Consider the following 16,273-nt stretch of genomic DNA (forward strand, 5'->3'; position numbering starts at 1 on the left):
ACAGCATGTACAGTTTATGTTTGTAGAATGAAGGAAATGTGTAAAACAAGGAGCTTGATAACGATAATTGCAGTTCCACTCTGTCACTGCTGCTCGAAGACACGCAGAGGTGGTTTTGGAACAGGAAGTGCCGCCTTGACCCTTGCTTCCTCCATTGCGCCTTGTTTATGTTCCAACGACTTCCTGCATTTCTCTGTCATTTCTCAGGCTGGAAATAGCACGGACGGCCAATGGATGTATCATGCAATGCTTGTCTAGCGGAGACTAAAATATACTTATACATGTATGTAGAAACAGAGGTGCGAGGTGAGGGGATCTGAAGTTGCTCCCTGACAAATGGAGACTGCTGTGGAGTGAATTGCAGTGTTGGTTTCCAGTCACTAGAGGGTGGTTAAGCCTGAGCTATGTGAGCGAGCTTCATCTGTGGAGATACAGCACATGACAGGAGGTAAGACTATTGATGCGTCCCACAAAATGATCTCTCCTCTGTGTGAAATATACTTACAGCTGGAGTTTGGAAATGCACAAATTGATGCTCATATACAGAACTCAAATCTTGTTATTCAACAGTTGCTTTTATTAAGAGTATTCTATTCATATTTTGCAATTTTCTCTATAAAGCTTGCCAATTACATCATCAAAGAAATTGTTGACTATTGATTAAACAACCTGCGATACAGATGTAATATGGAAGTATTACTGTCTGTGTGTGAAAATGCGTGTTTATGTTCACACAGCATATACTAGTATCTTTACCATCTTAACAAGTTGATAGACACGTGATAATATTAAAATCCTTCCTTGTTGCCCCAGCAGGATGTCATTTGGCTGGCCTCTTAAGGTTTAGGTCCCAGAGGTCTGGTACAGGCTGCCAGATGTATGGAAGGTGGCTGTATTACAAGTTATTCAAAGCAGATACAGGCAAAGAGCAATGCATGGCTCTTTCTCTCTCTCTCTCTGTCTCTCTCTCTCTCTCTCTGTGTGTGTGTGTGTGCTCCTTTTGCTCTTGTTAATAGTATCGAAGTCAGGCTACCAAGCCATTCTCGTCCATGTATATTTACCACAGAAATTCCTAAATCGGCCCATAGCATTGAATAATTTTGCTCTGTCATGGGTATAAAATCAGTGATTTTCTTCAAGGGATGAATTACATCAAACATATTATTGCTAATTGAAAATTTTAAATGGATAACGAGAGTTATGGCATCGTAAAATCTCTGCTGACTGCAAAGGAATGTATGGAATCGGCCGAGAGGCCAGCGACAGCTCTGTGCCCCGTGAAAAGAGCATAAATTGACAATGAGGCCTTTCTCAGATTGAGCATTATGAGGCAGGCATATATCATAGCCCAGGCTTTCTGATTCCCATCCTTCCCACACACACACACACACACACACACACACACACACAAACACACACACACACACACACACACACACACACACACACACACACACACACACACACACACACAAACAAGCACACACACAAACAAAACAACACGCAGCAACATCCATGACGCTGTGCAGAGATGGAAGAGGGAGGAACGAGAGGAGGCTGGACTTGCACTTGATTTGGAGCAGCTTTTAACAAATTAGGGCATTTCTGATGCCGGGTTTTGAAGAAAGAACACCAACACTGATTTTGGAAACATCCCAAAATAAACCGGAACATGGAAACTCCGAAAACACAAATTGCTTTGTAAAAAAAAAGAGGGGAAAAAAGCAGATTAGTGTGTCATATTAGCATGAAAACATGAATATCTTTGTTCCACAATCGGACAAAGGAGACAGGGCTGTAGTCAGGATTTGAGACATACTAAAACAAGTCTATACATTGTTTTTTTTTTATTAATTTTAATTTTCCACATGCCATTCATTTAGCTGCTCAGGAGTAGAGTTCTTTCTAAAGTGTTGTGTTGTCATTTGTATTCCTATAAATAGATCCTTTTTGATATACCGAGTCTGAAAATACAGGGATTAGCTTTAAAAATCCTCACCATATGTATGACTTTTATCTGGAAAATGTAAACTGTCCGAAGGGTTTTTAACAATTTTCAACAATTAAATTATGTTTAATGCCGATAACTATTCATTTTTTGGTTTTGATATTATCGTACAGGCAGGTAAAGTACATATTTGTGTATTATTATGTTATTTGATCTTTATGTTACTTGGTAAAGTCGACCTTCTCCTCAAACTGCAACATGTTGAAATTATTAAAACATGGACTATGGGAGTCAAACAGGAGAATGAAGTGACGACAAAACTTTGCTCAGCCAACAAAACTGACATCACATGGCCAATAAAGACTCTATTAATCACAGATAAATATATACATCAGGTTAATGGGAACATTACATAGAATATATGATGTGTTTATATACTTTTCCTGACAAACAAAGTGCTACATTTGCATACTGTGACTGTATTGTCAAAATAAAAAAAGTAGAAGTAAAATGTCTTAATTTACTTTAATAGCCACATAAGGAGGACAATGGAATAATAACATCAAATTGGTCAGAAAACCCTTATTTATAAATGGATCTACTGGGGAACTCTATCATTTTAACATTTCACCCCACTCCTCCTCCCACAGCGCCTGTGGTCAGGTACAACTCCAGATACTATTTCAGTGGCTGAATGAAATTCAATTTTGACTTGTATTTAATTGAGCTGAATGTATTGGGGGATTTTAAAGCCGGTGGCAGGAATCAAACAGGTGTACTTTCAGAAGTTAAGACACACATACAGGCTCACACATAGAGAGAGAGAGAGAGAGAGAGAGAAAGAGAGAGAGAGAGAGACTGTTCCCTGAGCTACCTAGCTGCTGAACACTGAAGAGAGGAGGGTGAATTTGGATTGACGTCCCAGTTATTGCTCTTGACATTTGTGCATCGTCCAGGCGCATATGCGCAGTAAAAGCTGCACCTAGGGGAGGTTGTGTGTGTGTGTGTGTGTGTGTGTGTGTGCGTTGTGTACATGTGTACTGATGAGCTAAGCGCAGCTGAGCACAGACAGTGAATGAATAATAAAGTGTGTCAAATCTGACCTATGTGGTCAGTCTATTTAGATGTTCCCTCATTTGACCACTGCCCCAATCGCACACACACACGCACACACACGCATACAAAGACAAGGCCTCTTGTGTGAGCTAACTTCAACATGAGGATACGCCTCTGAGAAATGCTTTTGTTTTCTCCGGCTTTAACGTACAGTAACTGTTGAACTGTGAAAGTGAATTGGACAGGGATCAACCATATAATATAGTTTTGACAGCCTTTGAAGCGCATCTGCCCCCGTGCTTTCGCCGATTGCCCCAGAGCCTTTTTTCCTTCTCCACACAGGCACACTGTGGCATTTACAAGGTACAGTGGGCAGCAAAATGCATATTAGAAACAAGCAAACATACAGAGAGAGAGAGAGAGAGAGGGAGTGAGGTACAGTGAGGCATACACTGAATCATTTGTGGTTGAGTGAAACAGAGATGTAGTCGTAAATAAAAAAAAGCTTGGTATAACAATGGTATCATGACACAAATACCAATGTACGCAAATTGATAGACTTATAGCACCCTATTTATACATACTACATAAAGATTTTTTTAAATAAATCCTATTGACTCTGTTTCTCTTCCTGATACAGGCAGTCATCTTCATCATGTCTTCAAACTACAAATGGCTGACAATCTAAACCAATACAAAGTCTCTCAGTAAAGCTCCAGCGCTTCCCTTCCAAGTCTCTGACACTCTCAAATAATTGGAGTGAGCACTCTCAAAATTTCGCCTTGTTTTTGTTTTGTTTTTTTATAAAATCAGCAGCACCAGTTCCACTGACACAAATGTTTGTCTTGAGGCGTGTGAGGACGCGCCCGAAGAAAGCAGACCAACACAACGTCCCTGCGTGTCAGTGGACTGCTGCTTCTGATTTGACGTAAATGCAATAAGTGAATTTGTGAGTGGATCTTTGCTCCCGGTGAGCAGTGCCGTTATGAAGAAACTTCATTTTCAAGGGCAATGAGTTGTAACGCCTGTTGATTCATTTGTTATTACTCTGGAGGACATCTAATTCAATGTTTGCATGGTGGTGGTGCAGAATTTTGTCGAACACAAAACCGACTAGTTTCGGAAACGTCTGGAGCAATAATTTGCGGACATTGGTGTTCTCACATACAGCACCTCCGGAAATGTATGAGGAAACTGTGTGAACTTCATTGCATGTCTGAAAGCAACCTATGTCACATTCACATTGAAATCAGATTTTGATCAGATCTCTCTGTCCAGCTCCCATTACAATCCTCCTCTCATTTCCGTGGGTCCCAAAAAATACAATAACTAAAAACAAGATAGAAGAATAGAGGAAGATGATATCCATCTATGAGGGTGCCTTATAATTTTGGCATACTGTCATTGGACCAAATTGGAAGCAGACTCCAGGTTTCATCTTCACACTCCAACCACAACAGTCCATAGCTGTGGACAAAGGAGAGGACTGCTCTGTGTGTTTACTGTGTAATGGCAGCTATAGCTGCTACCTAGTATGAAACAAACGCATAAGATTACATATTTCCACCCTCGTAGTTGTTGCATGTGTACTGTATTGGTGACACAATAAGCACAACAGCACCTCTGGAGGTGGTGTTGCCACTTGGACAGCAACCTGTCCTCGATGCATCTTGGGTGCATTTATACTGTCAGGTGGTCGAGCAAGAAATCTGGATGGAATCCGACCACGCAAACTTGTTGATGGATTATCAATGAATCTTCATATCCTGTATGAAAGTGTCTACATCAACAGTCTGTATTTGTTCAGGTTTTTATAGTATAATAACCTGCATTTGTCATGTTTCAGATAAGATTTGAGGGAACAATCCAATCACAACTCTGATTCTACAACCAAAATCCAGGCAGCTGTCCAACCTTTAAATACACTAAAAAAGTGTACTTTTACTTCTCTTTTTTTGCTGCGGTAAACTCGCATCACGTGTCCACACAGGCAGGCTCCGGTTGGCTCACGCAAAGTGCAGCGTTAGGGCAGCCAATGAGTGAGCGAGTTGGTGAGCGCCATGGACCAATAGGGAAGTAGGAGGGCGGGCTCTTTAAATTTGCGCAAACGCGTGGTAAATGAGTTTGCCAGTTTGACGTGAGGAGCGAACGAGGATTAACGTGATTAGGTGTCAAAGAAATGTCCAGAGAGCGGTGAGTGTTTCACTCTCGACAGATGAAGGAAACCCTTTGACACACTCGGTTTTGAGCAGCTCAACTGTGCGCGTAAGATGAAAAGGTTCACGTGTTTAGCAGAGGCTTGCATGTTTACACTAACAGCGCACACTGAGCCACGGTGGCGCCAATTGGAAGTGTCGCTGACCACAAGGTGAATATGTGTCCAATGTTCACTCTCCTTTTAAATTAAAATACCTGGTCAAATACTGGGAGAGAGATTGAATTTAATTGACAAATTAGATTATTAATCTAGGAAGCTACACAGTGACAGTAGCTATAATTTGTTGTGTGTGTGTGTGTATATATATTTATGTAGTTTCAGTCAGCACCAACACACCTGCATTAAACACCGCTGATTAACTAGAAACTCCATAAACTAATTACATGCAGGTGTCCACGTTAATTATTTAAAATAGTTTTAATCCATCTGGCCATTTTCTGCTGCTTATCTGGCCCCAAGTCACTTTATTGAGCGATAATTAATATTGCAAGGAATCATTGTTACATACAACTGAGAAGTACTGATATAAAACAAACGGGACGGACTGTAAATGTCAGTAAACCCTGTATTCAGCTGCTGAATGAGCTCCTGTACGGTTGCGGCCATGTTGTAGGGTCACAGCATGATAAGAGATGGCAATGTGATTGGTTGTACAGTAGACTCATAGTTCCATTGCCGCTGACAGTGTCAGATATTAAAATATGGACGAAGAAGAGAGATACCTTCATTGACGTTATAAGATTCAGTGATGATTTGTTTAAAAAACAACAACAACAACGCATTCTTAATTTTCGCCTGTTGTTCACTTTAGGCTGCAATGACAACACACCCTGACTCTGACCCTTTAGCGATTGGAGTCAAATACAGCATTTAAATAATGAGAATAAAATAATAGAGAATGCATGTTACGTCGACTGTCCGCTATCTTTTAGAATTCCAGGAAAAACGTGAAAATGCGCAAGCAGTGAACCAATGAACAATCTCATTCTTATCGTGTTGGCTTTACCGTGTTTTCGGCCTCAGACATGCCTCTGTTAAATGCTCCACTTTGTTGTGATACCACCAAGCTGCTTACATTTTTGTTTGTTGTTGTTGTTGTCGTCGTCGTCGTCTTTGGGGGGGAAGGACCGGTACATTGAGTCTATCGGAGCAGAAAACAAGCATGTGAACAGTGAACCAAAACAGTTAAAGCTGTTAAAAACAAAAACAGTGAGCTGAAGGACACTAAAAGGTTCCACAGAGCCACCAAATGTGGTGATACTATATATGTATCTGTAGATTATTAGCTCTAAGGAAACCATGATCAAGAGTGTTTCAAGGGACTTTGGGGTTTCCCAGGCAAAAGGGAACTGGGGGCCCCTGTATCAAACTGAACCGGCACCCAAGCAATTACCTGCTTTGCCTACCCTATTGTGACGCTCCCCTGACTATAATGTAATCAGCGGCAATAGCCGTCTAGCTTGCTAACCTGCTAGTCAGCCAGTGGAGCCTGTCACTGTGGCTGGCAGAAACCTGGCTTGCTCTAGATTAATCTGGCTAATAAAGCTTTGTGCGCAGTTGACATGCATAACAACTACTGATGGTGACACTTCAGAAGTTATTCCCTCTGACAGTCTACAGCTGGATGTTGCTTCAGGGCTCAAGCTTGCCCACTTTGTTTAAAAAAAAACAACAACAACCCTGTTTGCAAAATAAGGTGTGATCAATGAGGCTCCCCAACTTAATTCTGATGGGGGACCTCTTTGGGTTGTAATTGTTTATAGTAATTTTCATAATAGGGGACCTTTAAATATATTTTCTACAGATGAAAATTATATTGCAATAGTAATTGTTATCCTTTTATTGCCAAGCCCAAGATAGAAGTTGACACTTGACATGTTTTGAGGAGACCCTGGCTGGCCTCTTGTACTGTTGGTAGCTCTTTTGGCTCAGAGGCTGTGCCGTGTGCTGGAGAGGAAACAAAGTGACGACTCTGCCCTTTGGTACCTCAGCTTTATGTAATTTTGCCCAAACCTTTTGGTGTGCGTGTGTTTCATGTATGCATGTGTGTGTGTGTCTGTGCGTGCATGTGTGTGTAATGTGAAGTGAAGTACAGAGAGCGGGCAGGAAAGAGGTGGAGTGGCGAGACAGAGACGGAGAAGTGACACAAATCAATGTGAGCACCCAACCCACCATCCCCATCACCAGCAGCACGAGCAGCAGAAGCAGCAGCAGCAGCAGCAGCCTCCCCGACCTCCATCACCTCTCTGCCTTTCCCTGGGACAGATGGACAGAGACAGATTCACAGGAAACACAGCCTCCTGAACAACGCAGCATCTGGTAAGTTGTTACAGCGAGAGAAATGCCTGCCATCATCGTTTAAGTTTTGGAGGCGCCGGCAACATGGGGCGCGTTGGCAGCGTGACTCTGCTCTCTGAAGCGCACAGCGCACGGCAGGCAGACAGTCAATCGTGGCTGAGCGCCTCTTTCTGCTTCTCCCATACACCAGCTCCTTTCCACTGCTTCCGATACCGCCACAGCTGTAGCAAAGAAAAAATAACCTTCGGTTTGTGACAGCGAGGGAACCGTCACCGGTCCTCCTCTATTCGTATGTTGTAAAAGCCTGCTGGGGATTAGGGATTGGACTGAAGGAGGTTTCTTTGCGCCAATCACCACCCTGCTCCTCGGAAAGCATAGAGGAGGAAGGGTGAGAGATGGAGAGGTAGTAGAGGATTGGTTCTCTGAGACATGGCATTCATGTTGTATTATAAATACAGAGACTTATATTCTGCCTCTGATATTCTTTAATGTGCAAAAGTATCCCCATGTGGATTTGACTGTTTGTCTTTGGTATTCAGTAGTTTACAGTAAGTTTCTAAGGAACTTTATGGATTTTTTGTGGGTGGTTTTTCAGATTTTTGGCCATTAAGTAGCTTTTACGTTAAATGTCTGACTGTGTGACTAAAATATTACACATATTGTTCTCCATGACAGGGACTGGTGACAAAAAAAGCCTTTTCCCCCCAGAACTGAGCCTTAAATTCAACCACAACACCCAGGTGTTTTTGCTCCCTGGAGCCGGCTCAAAAGTCACTGCTTTTTGATTTAGACTGTGGTCACATTTTTATTTTGAAGTTCAGTAACACAGACCTCCTCTGCTCAGTCTATGCTAATGTCGTTCTGGTAAAACCACCCGAGTAAACAGGTTACACACCGAATAATGTGTTGGCGGCATTACAGTTCCAGGAATGGTTCAAGGGGTTTTTGACCTCAAGCTGAATACGGTTTATTACTGTGACAAGGCTACGTGAATGTCATTGACCTGTAGCTCAGTATTTATGTGTAGTGATGTGTTGTAGGTGGTGCAGTCAGTGTAGGTAAATAGTTACATTAATGGTTCTGTGATTGTTTTTTTTTTTAACCTATACCACGTAGCATGTCATAACAAAAAGAAGACTACATAGAATCAACCACGGAAAGTGAATTCTTCCCTCACAAGTACACGATCCTCTTCACACCTTTCGTGCACTTCTATGTGTCAAACTCCTGGTGTCTCCTTTCTAACGAGCCCTACTTGCCCCAGGGTCCTGCCAGCTAAAGCCAGCCTTAACAGCTTAAGAGGTGTGTGTGTGTGTGTGTGTGTGTGTGTGTGTGTGTGTGTGTGTGTGTGTGTGTGTGTGTGTGTGTGTGTGTGTGTGTGTGTGTGTGTGTGTGTGTGTGTGTGTGGGGGGGCGCGCGCTTGTGTGGCTTTGACCACAGCAACCTACTTTAACTGTGTTCCTTTCTCATGAAGAGTTAAGGGACTAACTTCCTCATTCATTCATGATTTGAGAAACTGGCAGAGCGTACTCCTGTGCTCCTGTGATCTACTACTTTTTTTTGCTCCTAAAAAAACCTACTGAAACATTTCTGTGAATCATCAATAAGGGCTGAAGTAACCCGACGTCGAATCATTTCTCTCCATTAGAGAGAATTAACGTTAATTAATACGCGACAAATGGGAGAGATCAAGTAGCTTTACTTTGAGAGCTGACATATTGCCCCTCTGGCTAGGGACGTTATTATTAGACACATTCTTTTCTGTGCATTTCCTACACCCACAACGCTCAGTTCATTTGAAGAGCCAATTGAAGTCATAGTTGAGTCATACTGTAGCTACACTGAATTGTGTGTATTATTTATAGTCGTACGGTATCAGTTGCTGCTGCTGCCTCCCTGTTGTTGTGTGTCCGGGTGAGCTTGGCAGTGGTTGATATTGTTATCGGGCTGTGGCATCAGGGATTGGTTTCCGCTCCTTTTTATTCCACAGCGATGAAAACACAAACATATACTGTATACAGAAATACACGCACACACATACACAAGGTTTGTTTTGTTGCATGAATATGTGTGTGTGTGTGTGTGTGTGTGTGTGTGTGTGTGTGTGTGTGTGTGTGTGTGTGTGTGTGTGTGTGTGTGTGTGTGTGTGTGTGTGTGTGTGTGTGTGTGTGTGTGTGTGTGTGTGTGTGTGTGTTGGAGTGAGTGTACACATGTCCCGGGGCCTGTAGAGCGAGAAAACATTGTTAGATGCAGGTAAGAGTCAGACAGACAGAGACATCTGTCAGTCGCTGAATGGTAATTTCCCAATGCGACTGATGAGTTGTTCTCTCTCACACGCACACACGCATGTGCACATGCACTCGCAAAAGCACAGGCTAAGGTGAGGAAGGGGAGCATGTTTGAGTGTCAATGCTTTAACGGGGTGTTGATCTGGTACAAGACAGGAAGCGGTAAACAATCCCCCAACATGTGGTGGGTTGTTGGAGAACACCCGTCTACTCTTCTGCCTCTATCAGAGTGTGTTTGTGTGACTTGTGGCATAATTAAACCTTAACAGCTGAGTGGAAATTGGAGCAGTTCTACAGTTTTGCAGAGATGCTAGTGCACTTGAAGTGGAGTTTTTTTTTTTTTTTGTGAAAGAAATTTTGCAATGAGCAGCTATCAAAACGAAATGTAATAATTGTACACGCTCACGTCCAAAATCAGCCTGCTTAACAGCTGAGAAATGACTGTGGATGTTTCTGTCTCATGTGAAATAATATGAAATCCAACATACCCTGTCTGAAACGAAGTGCAAATGCATCATCTTTTGCAAGGTTGTTCATATTTCTACATTCCCAGGAGTTTGAGCTGAACGATTTATAACATTAGTTGTTAAAGTGGTATTTTGTCTACTGTGGTTATGGAGGAGGCTTCTTAGAATTTTTACTGAATTTTGATATTGAGCTGCATTGTAAGAAATGTAGAATGCATTGTTTTTTTGGACTTTGACACATATGTAGGGCGTAAAAGTCAGGCTCTTTGCTTCTGTTGTCTCTTGTGAGTGTCCTGGTTCATGTGGGGTCCCCGAGATAAGGATGCAAATTTTGTTTCACTCCCTGAATTCATGATGCTGTTAAGTTATCCAACAAGCAATTTGACACAAGAAGCCATTGCATGTGTGTGTGTGCATGTGTGTGACTTTTTCCAGGGAACAAAAAATGTTCCTGCAGCTTGTTGTTGTCCTGGTCTAAAGTCGAGGGGAGATTAGACAAATTAGCCTGCTGGAAAAGAGATGAGCACTAGCAACAGAGCGTATTCAACACATCCGAAATGCTAGCTTTAGAGTAAGGACACAGACATAATGAGCTATTTCGGTGATGGACTGTCTGCAATTAAATGCAGGAGGATTCGACCAATCGGGAATTTTAAGAGCTGTAAGCCCCACCCCAAAGGTTCTTGTTGTCGTGGAATTTTGTCTATCCTCCCCTGAGAAACTGTTAAGACGAGTCTTCTCAGGCACCAAGCAAGGTCAAACTGTCTGTGGCAAGCCCCAACAATCATCGAGCAGCTGAAGTCTCTCTTGAGGTGTCATAGTCGCGGGGAGATGACGACATTACCCTAAACTAACTACACTACAGAGACCGGGAACAGGCAAATTGTCGCCATACACTGACCACCTTGTTGATCTGTTTAAACGAAACAGAAATCTCCTTGATATATATTGAGGTCTTATAATAAATACTTCTGCTTAAGACATCCACGGTTTCCGTCTCCCTGAATCAGCATCCACTCAGTCACTTGTACTTTCGTAAAGTACTACCCCTGGAGTAGGGAGTTTTTTGTGTGGTATAAAGATTTTACCAGAGCTTAATTTAGACCCTAGTCTAAGGTCTTAGTTCCTGCAAATTTTTCTAGTTCCTGGAGAAAGCACCTGCTGTGGAAACACAGCCTTTGCTGGTGCATGGCTCCAGAATTGACCAGCTTGAAACTAATGGCATGAGTATGTATCGCTTCACCTGTGTACATGTGTCCTGGTGCATGTGCAGAAGTAGGAAGTGGTCCAAACACAGTACCTTTAACTTTGTTTTCAGTGCACTTAATACTGTAAATGTAAACCATGTCCGGTCTTTCAGTGTGCCCACTTTCAAAATATTAGAAGTGATTGGTGTAAATCAGAGGAAAACCAGAAACGGTGAAGTTTATACTTTACTTCTACATTACATTACATTCATTTTGCGGACGGTTTTGTCCAAAGCGACTTACAATCATCGAGGCAGGTAGCATTAAGGGCCTTGCCTAAGGGCCCCCATTGGGATGACCTGGAACTGAACCCCGACCTTCTGTACCAAAGTCAGCGGTGTAACCCACTGTTCCACAGTGACTTGATTGAAGTACATAATTAAGTGTTCGCTCTGAGTCTGACTCTGACTCTTCTTGTCTTTCTCTCTTTTAGACTGTATCCTTTATCCTTGTTCTCTCCTCTTTCTGTCCATCTACCTAATGATATATCTGCGTGGAAGAGGCCAAGGAGCGCTTTGCCAAGATGTATGAATTATTAAACTAATGAGCTTAAGTGGCTTGTCCTAACATTGTCTTTCTCAATCACATAGACATACAGAGGCTTAGGAGAATACACAAATGAAACCACAAAGTCGACACCCCCTCCTCTTTGTGGTCTCTCTTTTATTTTTTCGAGGTCAGGATTAAAATTAATCAGAAGAGACTGTTAAATTTGTCTCCAACATTCTGCAAGCATTAAGTGATCCATTGTCATTGAGTTGAAAGCTGAACTAAATATTATGCCTGTGATAATATTCTGAGTGACTAGAAAACCAATCAGATTCCATTGCATCACCTTCAATTGTGCTTGAGTTGTAAATCCTAATCCTAAAAACTATCTTAATATAGCCATAACCAAAACAGTTGTTTATCAGGAGAATAATTATTGATAATATAATAATTATACTTAACATGTGCTGGGCTTACTGCAATGTACTTGAGTAATAAATGTCGCAATCCCAGAAAATATTCATCTCAGACTTTCTAGATTGACATAGTGTTTTGCGCTGTTGCTTCATTGTTGAATTGTTTACATATAAAGGATTTGATACCCTTTAGCCCCTCCTTTCCCCGCTCTGTGTCTTTATCACAAAAGTTTTGTGATGACAATTGCACACCCAATGAAACATTGTAGTCAATGAGTGGGTCAAGCAGCTCCCACCTTTTTAAAATAAAAATAATAAGAATTAATATGATCCCTAAATAAAAAAAGAGAATGAAACAAGAAGCAACAAAAAGAAGTACACCCCTTGAGGCCTTCCTAATGAACCGAAGTCCAAGTCGGACAGAGGCCGCCCTCATGTTCCTTTGTGCATCAAACTCTTCAACAAAAACATAACAAGCTGCTTTCATGGATCAAACGAGAGCGGCAGTGCTCATTGTGCCAATGAAGGATATAAAAAGGAGACAGTGAGAGAGGGAGAGAGAAATACCTTATTATTGTTATCAAAGTAAAGCCAGCTCCTCTCCTGCTGCTCTTATGGGACCCCTCTCACTCTCTCTGCTCATAGACCCAGGGGAACACACACACACTTGGGCCTGTCTTGGAGCACGTCGTTTCATTTGTGAAATTAGTCCATTTTCTCTGACCCTGTCTTTTCATCAGGCGCGGTGGTGCATATTTTAGTCCCTTTCCTGCGCTTGTTTTACTAATTGGTGGCTATACTTTGCCCAACACTGATATCCTTTGATCATCTCAGATCATTACGTTTACCTCATTAATTTGCTCAATGTGATCCCCCCCCCCCCCCCAAAAAAATTTAAGGGTCCACGCGAAAATTTTATTAATAATAGATTATATAAGCCAAGAGAGGGAGAAATTCCTTCGTGATTTCTCCTCTACGTCTCGTGCTCTCTCTTTCTTCTTCCTGATCATTGTGTATCATTGTCCTTTGGCGGGCATCTTTAAAGGAATAAAGGATAATATTCTGGGAAATAGGTTGGTGAGAGAGCTGGCGTTAAGACGTCAGGAAGTCTGTTTTAGCAAAATGCATCTTGTTTGTTTAGATAGATAGAAGTACTTTATTGATCCCAAACTGGGAAATGTCAGTGTTACAGCAGCAAGGCATAAGGCACATATCAACACACCTTACAAAATATAAAGAATATAAGATATACAAATGTTAAAAAAATGGTTGGACTTATTTTAACCCCTTGCAGTGTGTCACAGTGGTAGAAAACCGATGAGGCAGCTGGATTGCTTCATGACTTTCCAACAAAAACTATCATGTCAGAATTCATTTTATTCGTCACACCTAAGCCAGACATGATCTCCGCTTGCTGTCACATATGTTGAACGCAGCCGGAGATTGTCAGAGTCCGGCAGGAAACATTCAGGAGCATTCTGTAAAGTTTGGGTAGAGCAAAGAAAAAGTTCTGGCAAATTTCTGGAGGGACATTTGTGTTCTCACATACAGCCCAGGAAGTGTCAAGGAAAATGTCCGGACCTCAGTGCATGTCTGAACATAGCTCTTGTTTAACAGCTTCTGTGTGTGGCTGATTAAAATTTAAATACATTTTTCCGTGCACGACTGTAAACATGAAATAAAAGAGGAATCTTTGTTTTTATTTAATCTCAGTGACCCATTCATCACCCTTGGGTCAGGAGCATTACACCGATTAATCAGAGCTGTATGTGCGACGTTCCCCTGTACTGTATACTGCTCATATATAGTATTGACAGCTGGGGATGAAAAAGACAGACCTCTGTTGAATGATTCCAGGTTCATTTTCAAGATTAAAACAATAATTACATGTAAACATTTGCTTTAGGAGACTAGACGTTTTCCCCTGCCCTCCGGTCTTTATGCTAAACTAAGCTAAACCTGTCCTGCGCAGATATGACCTCAATATCGATCACCTTATCTCACAGTTCCTCAAACTCTCAACTGCTCTTTTAAAGTGCAACAAACAAGCTCGTCATACTGTACATACACATATATGCCAGAACACACATACGTATAAATAACAAACTCACACAGCAGGTGCAAACTTCCACTTTCACACTTTTCCTCCACTTTGCTTCCCATAGACGGTCCTTTTGTTCAAACCTACATTAAACATTAGAGAGGAACACTGCAATTCATACCAACTGCTGAAGTCTGCAATCATATTCCACTTACAGTACACTCACCAACTGTGATTGGAAGGGCTGCCAGCACTTCCTGTATCACACCGTTTCCTGTGTTTCAGCTCCTGTTCAGCATCAATATCTCCTCCAAGGAGGAGATCTCCTCTAACAACAGGCTGTTGTCTGCGCTTTGTCGTTGACAGCTTCATTGTCAAACCATCCAAACTCCAAATTGTGTTGCACACAAAAGACGCGTATTTTCCTCTTCCTTTCTCTCCCCCCTGTTCTCTTTGGAGCAGATTACATCTGGGATCACTCTGTCTGCAGGCGCAGCTCAGCATTGTGCAGCGCCCCCCCCCCTCGTTGTCACATTGAGCTCGGTGCCCTCCTATTATCATATATAAGTGAATGTTTGTGTTGTGGCGAGACAGGGAATCGCTTCTCTAATGTAGTGTTTTGTGTACGATGTTAAAATTGGCCCCTGTCGCCTCTGCCACTCAAGCAGCCCGCTCGTCAGCCACAAAACTTTTTTATTTTTTTGAGGCCTTGTGAGTGAGCAAAAGAGGATTTGTGTTTGTTTCTTTTCTCCGTAACTTGGTTGTGTGATGCATTCGTGTACAGCATGTTTGTGTGTGACGGCATATGTTGTGTGTGTGTTGGACTACCAGAAGTAGAAGACAAGTAGTGCCGATGAAGGGAAAGCATTCGACGGTCGTATACGTTGTAATGTACATTCAACATTTTCTGCATTGTAGATTTGCACATTTTGTATGTACAGCATGTGTCATTGGATGCCTAGTGTGCAAAAATGTGTGTGTGTGTATATCTGTACGAAAATTTGTTTGGCAATGATGAAGAACGTTTAGGCGAGAGGAAAAAGTCTGATGGCGCTCATGGCTCAAATTGCCTTTGGGTTGATCTCAGTCTAGTTCACTACAGCTCAGACTGTCTAGTCCAACTCGGCTTAGTTGACTTCAGTCAGTTTTAGCAGAACAATGTGAACCCACGATGTGATGACTCAGAGGTGGTAGGAGATCACCCCTGCTCAGCCCTGTGTGTGTGTGTGTGTGTGTGTGTGTGTGTGTGTGTGTGTGTGTGTGTGTGTGTGTGTGTGTGTGTGTGTGTGTGTGTGTGTGTGTGTGTGTGTGTGTGTGTGTGTGTGTGTGTGTGTGTGTGTGTGTGTGTGTGTGTGGGTGGGTGGGTGGGTGGGTGGGTGGGTGGGTGGGTGGGTTAACGCAAAGCTTGCAACCTTATTGAGAGCATTAACATTTTTTATTTTTATTTTTAATAACTCCAAGGCTTTGTCATACTCAAACATCTTCTGTCACTTCTTGGATATTACACATTTCAATTCACTGGAGAATATTTGGGTTAATAACAGGTCTGTTTTTTTTCACCTAATTGATGAACATAAAACATTAACTTCCCCCTCAGTCAGCTGCCTCCATAAAAAGCAGAGGGAGAGTTGTCCTCCAACATGGAGAAGGAAGCGTCGGAGAAACTTATGCTGGACTCAGAGAAGAGTGAACCTTATGACATCACAGTCAAACTGTATCCGTATGTCCGGTAAGGTTTGGTGTTCATTGCAGTCGCTGCCAAAACTATCTTAGCTTAGAGTGAGAGAGTGTGCGCCCTAATCCTG

The 16,273-nt window shown here is 42.1% G+C and overlaps 1 protein-coding gene across 1 annotated transcript in view; it reads left to right on the top strand.

Annotated features, from left to right (window-relative positions):
• Positions 1 to 244: 244 nt before the first annotated feature.
• sox5 (SRY-box transcription factor 5) overlaps positions 245 to 16,273 on the top strand; it is a 218,736-nt gene continuing 202,707 nt past the window's right edge. Inside the window, exons 1-2 of the mRNA XM_035614909.2 lie at positions 245 to 448; positions 7,308 to 7,541. The gene's annotated coding sequence lies outside the window, so the exon portion shown is untranslated. The remainder of the gene's footprint in view (positions 449 to 7,307; positions 7,542 to 16,273) is intronic.

Source organism: Scophthalmus maximus, chromosome 12, assembly GCF_022379125.1.
Source record: "Scophthalmus maximus strain ysfricsl-2021 chromosome 12, ASM2237912v1, whole genome shotgun sequence".
NCBI classification, from domain to species: Eukaryota; Metazoa; Chordata; class Actinopteri; order Pleuronectiformes; family Scophthalmidae; genus Scophthalmus; species Scophthalmus maximus.